Raw genomic sequence first — 10,044 nt, 5'->3', positions numbered from 1 at the left:
AAAAAATTGTTCAATCTCAACTACCGACTAGAGAAATGTGAAGGAAAGCCACAATGGAACAGCACTTCACACCCACTAGATGGTGACTAGATGGTGGTGGTGGAACAACGGTCACAATACCAGGAAACAAGCACGGGGAAGGGGGGGACGCTGGGAAACGGGAGCCCTTGGGCATGATTAGTGGAAATACAAAATGGTGGACACCAGCATGGCAGGTCCTCAGAAAACTAAACCTACCACTTTATACAGCAAAGAACAACCAAGGAGCCACCATTTTATACAGCAATTCCCCTTCTAGAACTAAGTTTCCAAAAGAATTGAAAACAGAGGCTCTGATCAATATGTGTACACCTGCCCAAAGGTGAAAGCAACCCACGTGTCCATTGAGAGATGAGTGGATAAACAAAATGGGATGCGTACATACCATGAAATGCTATTCAACCTTCAGAAGAAATGAAATTCTGACATGTGGTACAATGTGGATGGATTTTGAAGATGTTATGCGAAGTGAAATAGGCCAGACACAAAAGAACAGAATGGTATGATCCAACGTATATATATATATGAGGATAACAAAATCATGGAGAAAGTCGACCAGAGGTTACCAAGGCTGGAAGCAAAGGGGGAGGGGGAGCTATTGCTTGGTGTAGAGCTTCGGTACAGAGCTTCGGACTGATGGGACTACGGAAGGATGGAAGGAAGACAGGTAGTGGCGATATAAATCGACTTCGTGCCACTGCACTTAGGCTTACACATGGTTAAGATGGTGGCTTTTATGCTATATGCATTTTCCCACAAGAGACTGCGCACCAGGGACAGAGACAGAGAGGAGAGAGGAGGGAGAGAGGAAGGAAGGACCACTCAAGAAGAGGGAGGACCCTTCAAGAGGGCTTTCAACCCACAGACTGGGGTGAAGAGAAAGGAAAAGTCTAGAATGAGTCCCATGTTTTCGGCTCATTTGAGAAGGAGATGGAGCCATTCACTGAGAAAAGAATTTCCAAGGGAAATTCGGGTTTGGGGTCAAAGTCAGCACCTCCCACACGGTGAGGTGTGGGGAGCAGCTGACATGGCTCCCAAGCTCTAAGGAGATGTGGAATTAGAAGCCATCCACATCTAGGGGTGCTTGAAGCCAGGGGGCTGAGGAGACGGTTAGACAAGAGTGAATAAGTGGAGCAGCCATGGCCAAGCCAGGAACCCCGGGAAACAGCAGCGTCCTCTCGCCCTGTGTCTCCTGGGAAACGCCTCCCTGCCTAGGGAGCCCCATAGCTACTGTCACATCTGCCTCTCCAGGAAGCCCTCCTCACCAAGCAGAGCGGACAGTCTCTCCTCCGGGTTCCCAGGACGCCTGACTTCACTTTGGTTGTACACCTGTCCCGTTGCTATGAGTGTGTGCTCGTGTGTCTCCTCTAACCCAGCTCGCAGGATCCCTAGACTTCGGGGTAAGGTTCTAGCCATCTGGAGTCCCTGGGGCCTGGCACCACGTCCACTGAAAGTTCACTGGGGAATGAACCATCGAAGGAGGATTTTTCTCCCAGGCCCGTGATGTTCCTACAAATAATAGCTCTAACTTTCTTGGCCCCTCATCTGATGTCTTTTGTGACACCTTAATCATATTCTACCTTCTCCATATTTATACTCTTCCATCATCTTCTCTATTGGACACCAAACCTCTTACAGATGGTTTACTTGCCATAGTGCCTTGAACCTGGGAGGTGGTAGGTGCTCAGGGATGTTCACTGCATAATGATTGAAATTCCTTTACAAGAGGTCCCTGGCCTTTCAGATAACTTGTAAGGGGACATATATCGAAATCTCTGATAAAGGGCCTTTCCATCAGTTAGCTATCACTGAGTAACAAATAACCCCAAAACCCACTGTCTTAAAACAACAGTCATTTATTACCATATCTTCTGTTTTTCAGGACTGACAAGTCACATGCCAAACAAAGCTAGGATGGAAGCAGGAAGAGTCAGGGTTGTGTTGATCTCACCTGTGTCTTCTGCTTCCGGTGGTGGTAGGAGGTTAATGTTATGGGGCACAACATAAGAACAGACCGAGCACCACTGAGAAGTCCAAATTTGAGAGTCTTTATTAAGCCTTCCAGCTGACTATCTCACACAATGCCCCAAAAAGGACTATTGGGAGAACAGCCCGGACCATAGGGTTGCAGGGGTTTTTACACCCTAAGTCAGTACATCAATCATAAGTGTCTGTTGCTATGATTCAAAATTACAAACTAACATCGTGAGATCTGAAATCATTAGTAGAGGGGGAAAGTGGGTCAAAATGACCTTACTTAGGTGCAAATTAAAGAATGGTTACTAACATCTAGACAATCGTTGTTGACATCACGGTTGACATGGTACAGTGCTTAGGAAAATAGGAAGCAAAAAGAGAACAACTTTTCATTATACGAGAATTGCCATTTCGTCATTTTGTATTGTCAACCAAGTCATGCTAAGTAACTGATGACGGGTACAGAGTCGGGGTGTTCCCATGGGAGAAGAAGTTCCTACCTAACATGGAGTCTCAGAGTAAAATGGAGTCTGTTTAGTCATTGCCCAGAGAGCCTGGCCTATTACAATTCCATGGAGTCAAATATGTCAACCCCTCACAGTTCTCCAGGCATGGTTAGTTGGGGCAACTCCACTCACCTCTCTCTCATTCTCTTCTGGAGTTCAGCAAGCTAGCTCAGATCCTTCTCACGGCAGTGGCAGGGGCTGTAGAGAATCATTCAAGCTGAGTCAGTTGACCCTTTTTAAGACGCAGCTTGAGTCACGTGTCTGTTAATCTCCTATAGCAACATGCGTGGTTACGAGAGGGGTGGAGAATCAGGCCACTAACCCTATCTACCCCAACTTCTTCCTAGCTGTACCTCCAGAGGGCTGGATAAACAGGACACTCACTTTGTGCTCTCTGTTTACCCCAGAAGGACTTATCACTTTGGGATGAACTTCCGGGGTGTCACTTCCTTGGTAAACTTAGTGCCCTCTGTTGTAACATATCCCACAGACCCTATTGCTGGTTGTGGGTTTATCCTTCTATTGTCCCAGGAACTGCTGCCTTCTTCTTCAGGGTCCCAGAGTAGATGTCAACAGCTATCTCTTGAGCACTCTATGGTGGCCTGTTACAGGCCACCAAGACCGCTCCCTTCTCTCACTTTCTCTGTACCTTCTTTTGACCCTTTATCTCATCTACTAGCTATTGCTAGATAGGCTGTTGTATTTACAACTCATTGTTACAAAGTTACCTGCTGACTCTTTACTGACCTATATCAGACCCTTACAAAGTAGTCATCTCGAAAGATTATACTTTTATGCACTTTGATTTCTGAAGGAAGTTTCCAGAACTCCTGCAGTAATGCCATTTGAACACTCTTGAGGGTGACAAATCTTTGCCTTGTTAAGGTGGATGGAATTTTTGGAAACAGCTAACAGTCATTTGGATCCAAAACTGGTGACTAAGGTGGGTGATCAAGCTGGGTCACACTGGGGACAAAAATGAAAGGTGGTTACAAAGAAATGAGCCCGAGATTCTTTCATAGTTTTAAATCTGTCCCTGAGGACAGCCCGAAGGAGTCCCAGATGGAAGCAAAGACAATGTCTTATGAGCACGTCCACCCTCCCCAGGTGACTGCTGTGAAGTGGCCTATGTGCCACAGGACTAGAACATGCTGATCTCATCCGCTTGAGCTGAGAGTCTGTCTTTTGAATCCTTTGAGCACCTGATGAAAGCGCTCACTCTCCAGAAAAATGCTCATGAGCTGGTAGCTTGCTTATAGTTTGGGGAGCCCATGGGCTCCAGGATAAGGACCTCTACTTGGAATGAGCGCATGAGCAGCTTTAAGGACCTAGGGAGCGATAAATACGCTTCGCTTGTTTCTTGGTTTCTGCCCACACATACCTTGAGGAGCCCAGCCCAGGCCAGGGCAGTGACCTCACAGGTCTCCAAAAATAGCCCCTGTGGGATCTTCACTCGGAGGTGACCTCTGCTGATGAGCTTCCTAGGCCAGTGCCCCCCTCCGCCCCTCTCCACTCAGCGGCTCGTCTGCACGGAGCCCCCCTCCTCAAACGCTCCATCTCCACCTCAGCGAGGTTCCTGCTTGGGAAGCAGCAGGAAAGAGCCTTGGGGTTCCCATCCAACTCAGAGGGGCAGGCAAAGCACAGTCTGTACTTTGGGCACACAAGGACAAGGCCAGACCATCTCCGAGTCTGGGCGCCTCTCCCTTAAGGCACAGAGGCAGCCTGTTTGCTGTGAGCGGCAGCCAAGGGCACAGGACGGGAAACTGCCGGCCATGAGGCCTCGCAGCCACAAGAGGGAGCCATGTGCGCTGAAAGAACCAGAAGCCGGGCTGTGATCGCGTCTCCCGCCTTCGTCCCCCGACACCCACGCAAGCTCCCCGCCCGCTGTCGGTGCTGATGGTGGAGGTGGGCGGTGCGCGGGTGCAGGGCTCAGGTGGCCACCATGGAACAGGTTCTCGCTGCCTGGATAGAGGTGCATTGGGCAGAAGGCCAGGACACCCTGGGTTCGGGGGTGTTCACCCCAGGACCTCTGAGCTCACAGTCCTTTCTCCCCAAAGCAATCTTCATCCCCTCTTAACTTTCTGTTTCTTTGTGGTCAAAGAAGCCCAGATTCAAAGGGGAAGTGAGAAAATCAAGATAGGCAAAGGACACCTAGAACTGACCCTCCTCAAAGCAACCCCATCATCACGATGCAGGGGGTGGCCTTCAAGGACCCTAACAGACTGTCCCTTAAGAGGCTGGTGAGCAACAGGACCTTCAGGGAGAATGGGTCTGTGTGTGTTGCTGGGGTGTCGGGAGGCACCTCTGGGCTCATGAGCCACAGTTGACTGAAAGGACAAGTAGCTGAGCTGGTGGGGGGAGCAAGCAGAGGCAAGCTGACCCACTCTGTGCCCCCCCACCCCGGGGACAAGGGTGTCTCCTTTATTCAGTAAGCATCCCCTGGCTGGTATTATTCCTGCATTACAGCTGAGGAAACGGGACTCTGAAGGATGGGATGACTTCCCGGTGGCCTTGCAGCAGAAGTGATGTTGCCAAGATCTGAAGTCAGGTCTGACGTCCCCAGAAGCAGAAACCTTGCAGACCCCCGGGACTCACAGGGCAGGGCTCTGCCCCCAGGCCCTGAGAACACAGCCTTCCCCTGTCCCCCCCAGCTCTGCCCTCCTCGCCTGAACCTTCAGCATCCACACAACCCAGAGATCTCGAGACTGCTCCAAGGTCACAGCTCTGTGCTGAGAGCACCAAATCCTGATTTCACGGTCCCTGCCCCTAATCAGCCCTCAAGAGGCCTGGGAGTCGAGGGTGGGCATGAGGGGAAGGTGCTCATCAGACCCAGCAGTGAGGTGTCCACTGCCCAGCCATCAGGGTCCACACCAGGGCCTCTCTCCGTGGCTCTGGAGAATGGGCCAACAGAGACTGACCAGCTTCTCTGCAAAGAGGCCTCCTCCTTCCCTTCCTGGGAGGACAGACAGCTCTGAGAACAGCGCACACCCCCCCCCCCCCCCGTTCCCACCTCCCTTTCTTAGGACACCTCTGCCCAGGCTCAGCCTAGAGGCCCAGGGGGAGGCTTCCATTGGTTGCCAGGGCAACGGCTCCATTGTTCCTGTCGCACTTTAGCACTAGGCCCCCTCAGTCCCCGGACTGGCTCTCCCTACCATTCTTGAGCCAGTGGAGCTACAGGACCCGATTCTCCTCTGTGCCTCTTTGTCACCTCAGGATGCAGAGGAGGGGGAGACAGGCTGAGTGGTCACCATGCCAACGTCACACTGCCCACATCCCTGAGGGGGAGGGGGAGGGAAGGGCCAAGGAGATATTCAGTAGTCTAGGGAGCAGTTGGTGGGTCCCTTGGTCACCTGCCCCAGGGCCCCTGCCACTGGCCCGGCCACAAGCCTTTGAGTCCACTCTGGGAGAGGATTTTTCTAGATTTTGGGCCCAATTTGCTCCATTTTTGCTTGGTTAAACAAAGCTTGGGGCTTAACATTTCTCTTGCCTGTCTTGAATTTCCAACCAGCAGGCAGGACCCTGGCTGTGGGAGAAAAGCCAGGCAATGGCCACCTGCCCTGGGGCCCGGTGCCTCACCCACTCACCCACTCACCCACTCTGACTCTCACTCCTTCAACAGCATTCACGAGAGGACTCAGGGCCACCTGGTCAGTTAAGTACTATTAAAACCACATTACACCTGTGGAAACTTCTTCCAAAGGTAAATAGGCCAAGAGGCTTCAGACACTGAGTGTCAGAGGCAGGATTCAGTCTCAGGTCTGCCTGGCTCCGACAACCCTGCTTTAAAGTGGAGAAGAGATCACATTCTCCCCACTACTGACAGCATCAGGACTACTGCTGTGCACAATAAGTAGATTGATTATTGACTAAAAATAAAGCCATTATGAGGAAGTTAAGGGCAGGGTGTCTTGCACATTGCAGCTGCCTGGTAAGTACTGCAATGAGGGAAGGGATATAGGTTTTGAGTAACCATTCAGTGCATTAGGGCGATCACCCAGCAGACAACCGTTCACTCCCTCATTCACTTGTACACTCAGTCAATGTGCACCAAGGACTTCTGTGTGCCAGACACCACGTCAGGCATAATGAGAACGAGGTCTGGTTCCATGTCTGGTGAGAGAGACCGACAGGTAACCCGCCCATTCCAAGGCAGAGCTGGTCCAGGTGCTGGGGGCCGTCCCTTTGATGGTGTCTGTGACTGCCTTCAAGTCAGAACCCTCTGAGGCTGGCCTCGATGGCGTTTCTCAAGTTCTGAATCACCAATTCACACACTGTCTGAGCTGAAGTGGATCACGAGATTCTTCCAGTTCTATTCTCACCTATTTTTGGTGGTTCCATGCATCACCCTTTGTGCCATATCTATGTACCACCTGATATTATTTAACTTTTTACACCAACTCACTATTGAGCTCTTTAAAAACATAACTCTATATCCACAGCATGTATTTTATATCATAAAATGCATTCATTGTAAACAGAACATTATAAGATTCTAAGGTGATACGGTTGCTGCCAAGGACCCTGTGACTCTAAGACTCACTCTCTTTAGGTAAAAGGGAAATTAGTGACTTGCAGGTGAGGACTGTGCTCTTCTGGGGTCAGTAAAGGATCCAAGATGGCGGATTGCAAACTTGCTCTGAAAACCATTGACTGGGTAGCTTTTGGGGAGATCACTCCTCAAAACCAAAAGGCTGCTGCTAACTCCCTGAAGTCCTGTCTGAGAAACCACCAGCTATTGACTGGACTTACTATATGGCCAATGATGCCAAGGTGGGCTTGGTGCATGACTGAAAAGAAGCTTAAGCCCTGAAGTTTTCTGTGCCAGAGGATAAAGATACTGCCCAGGTGAATGTTGCAGAAAAGGAAGCTGTACAAAGCTGTGCTGAGTTTGTGTCTCTCTCAAAAGCCAGGACTGAGGAATAAGAGACACAGCTAAAGAAAATGAGGAATGCAATACCATTGAGGACTTGAATGAGGTCTTCCCAGAAGACAAATCAGACAAGAACTATCCCTATTGACCACACCAGCCCGCTAAGAATTTGTAAAGTCGAATCAAGGAGGAAGCTCTAGCCCTTGTATTACAAAGGACATTAAAAATAAAAATAATTATATGGTTTTTAAAAAGGAAAATTAGCAAGTGCTAGCGAGATGTAGAACCTTACAGACACCAACAGATTCCTTTTCTTTGATTTAGAAGACTTGGAAGAGAATTTTAAAAGGAGGAACCGTTCTTGGTGGGCCATTTAATGTTATGCAGGGGCTGCCACACAAGAGCCACCTGACACCCTCTCAGGAGCCTACACAGTTGACACCAACAACTGAGAAACACCGATGAGTCCTGGTTCCTCCCTGAATAGGTGACTGTCCCCCTCGGAAGACAGGTCAGGACCTCAGATGACCGTCATGCACAGTTCTCCACGTGGTCCTCTTCCCTTCCACTGAGCCCTTCCTGTAATCAGGATCATCGGCTGTGAGCTCCGCTAACGTCCCTGTCCCCACCCCACCTGCACCTCCAGATCAGCACTGTTCGGACTCCCCCTTTTGTGCCTCCACACAGTCAGCTGGTCTCCACTCCAGAGGGGAGCCCCACGGGTAGGAGGAGCCCCAAGGGCAGAGATTCCCAGCCTTGCCTTTATGCAACGCTCAGCAGGGCCTCAGTCACCACAGTGACTCACTGGCCGCCTCCTGGATTCTCTTCTTGGTCAGCTTTTGACATTTTCCCTTCTAAGCACGTTATAAGAGAAAAACAAGCAGGATAGCATTCTGTACAGAGGAGGGAAGATCTCCATCTCCAAATGCTGACCCTCCGTCCACGTCTCACACACACACACATGCACACCTGTTACTAGTACCTACCAGTCCACCATTAGTGCTTCATTCTTTCCTGAAGTATTATTCCAGCTAAAATAAAAAGCAAATTAAGAAAGGAATTTGTTTATCATGCATTCTGATTCCATTTATGTGAAATGTCCAAAATAGGCAAACCTATAGAGACAGAAAGCAGATTAGTGGTTTCCTAGAGCCAGAGGCAATGGGGGATTGGGGTTGGTGGCTGAAGGATATGGGAGTTTTTATTTTGTTTTGTATGAGGTGATTGAAGTGTTCTGTAATTGATTGTAGTGATGGTTGCACAATTATGTGAATATTCTCAAAACCACTGAGTCGTACCATCTAAATGGGTGAATCGTATGGTATGTGAAATATCTTGATGAAGCTGTTACCAAAAGACAAAGTGGGGGACGGGTGGGGCAGGAGGAGAAGGGAGAGGAAGGGACTGCTCCCTCTCTCCGCCACCCCCATCAACCCATCTTCTATTCTGCTGATCACTCACTTTAATAATAATCAGAGCTCACAGTGCTATGTTGTGGGGAACCATTGATATTTAGCAGAATCAGGCTTGGTTGAGCAACTGCCGGAACTGGCAGTCTTGAGAGATTCAGATAGCATGGGGTAGGTGGCCCTGGACAGAGTTGGCTCCTCATCTGAGGAAATGCTAATTCTCTAAGCAAATGGCTTCCCTAACTCCACCCCATCCTGTTCCTCCCAGAAGAAGCCCTTCCCAGTCCCTCTTTACCTATGTGACTATAAATACAGGTGAAGGTGGTCTTCTCGGTTTTGTTGGAGGCCAGATCTGTCATGGCCCAGTCCACCATACCCTCTTCCATTTGAAAAGAATATTGACTCTTGTGTTTATTGATTAGATACGTTTCTTGGTGATTAATTGGTAGCCAGCACTATCCTGTTCTCTGACAGAAACTCTTTCCCTCATCTACGTGGGATGTGGCAGGAGAACCCCCTACACTATGTGTTTGACAAACATTCTTCATTTAATTCCCTGGGAGGTCACTTACTCACAAAGCTCACTAGCAGAGGTGACCCTGTGCCTGGTACAGAATTTTGAGGAGTGGGATGTTTCTGGGCTTCCCATACTACTCCCAGGCTCCTCTGCCAGCGTCTCCTTACAAAACCAGGTCCTCTGTGGATATCACAAACCAGCCCCAGGATTCCCTTCAACCCAGCCTCCTTCCAGACTGTGCTCACCTGCATGGGTCCATCACAGGAAGACTATAAAGACTGTGGAGGAAGTCACTACTTTGACCCTCCAGGAGGGTTTAAAGTAATGTAACAAGCACAGGGCTTTTAAATCATGGCTCAAGATCCAGAGAACCAAGGACTTCCTCTAACTGTCCTAAAAGAGCATCCTATGATTGCCCTAAAATAATTTCTGGTCCCAGAGTCAGCCAGTTGATGTAACCAAAAATCAAATGTAGATGTTTTTATCCAACAGGTGACTGACTTACAACCTAAGTTGCATTCACAGCCTCACGGGATTTCCCATGTGAAAGCTGGCACAATGATTAGACAGGACCAAGTCCCAAAACAGAATGGCGGGACTTAGGAGAACTCAGTTAAATCTGGAACTTCCAGACCTCCATCAAGCTTTTCTCACCAGTAGAAACCACCTCTCCCTACCTCTCCTGCCTGCCTGGAAAGGCCAATCCTGCCTTTCCTGAAGACTCCA

General features: G+C 49.4%; 1 pseudogene across 1 annotated transcript; it reads left to right on the top strand.

Moving 5' to 3' along the window:
* The first annotated feature begins 7,137 nt into the window (after positions 1-7,137).
* LOC306639512 (ATP synthase subunit d, mitochondrial-like) lies at positions 7,138-7,567 on the top strand (annotated as a pseudogene). Its single transcript has one exon. The product of its transcript is annotated as an ATP synthase subunit d, mitochondrial-like (transcript).
* The last annotated feature ends 2,477 nt before the right edge of the window (positions 7,568-10,044 follow it).

Source organism: Sciurus vulgaris (assembly GCF_902686455.1).
Source record: "Sciurus vulgaris genome assembly, chromosome: 11".
Classification (NCBI taxonomy): domain Eukaryota; kingdom Metazoa; phylum Chordata; class Mammalia; order Rodentia; family Sciuridae; genus Sciurus; species Sciurus vulgaris.
The sequence above is the reverse complement of the archived record's forward strand: the minus strand, read 5'-3'. Positions and strand labels throughout refer to the sequence as shown.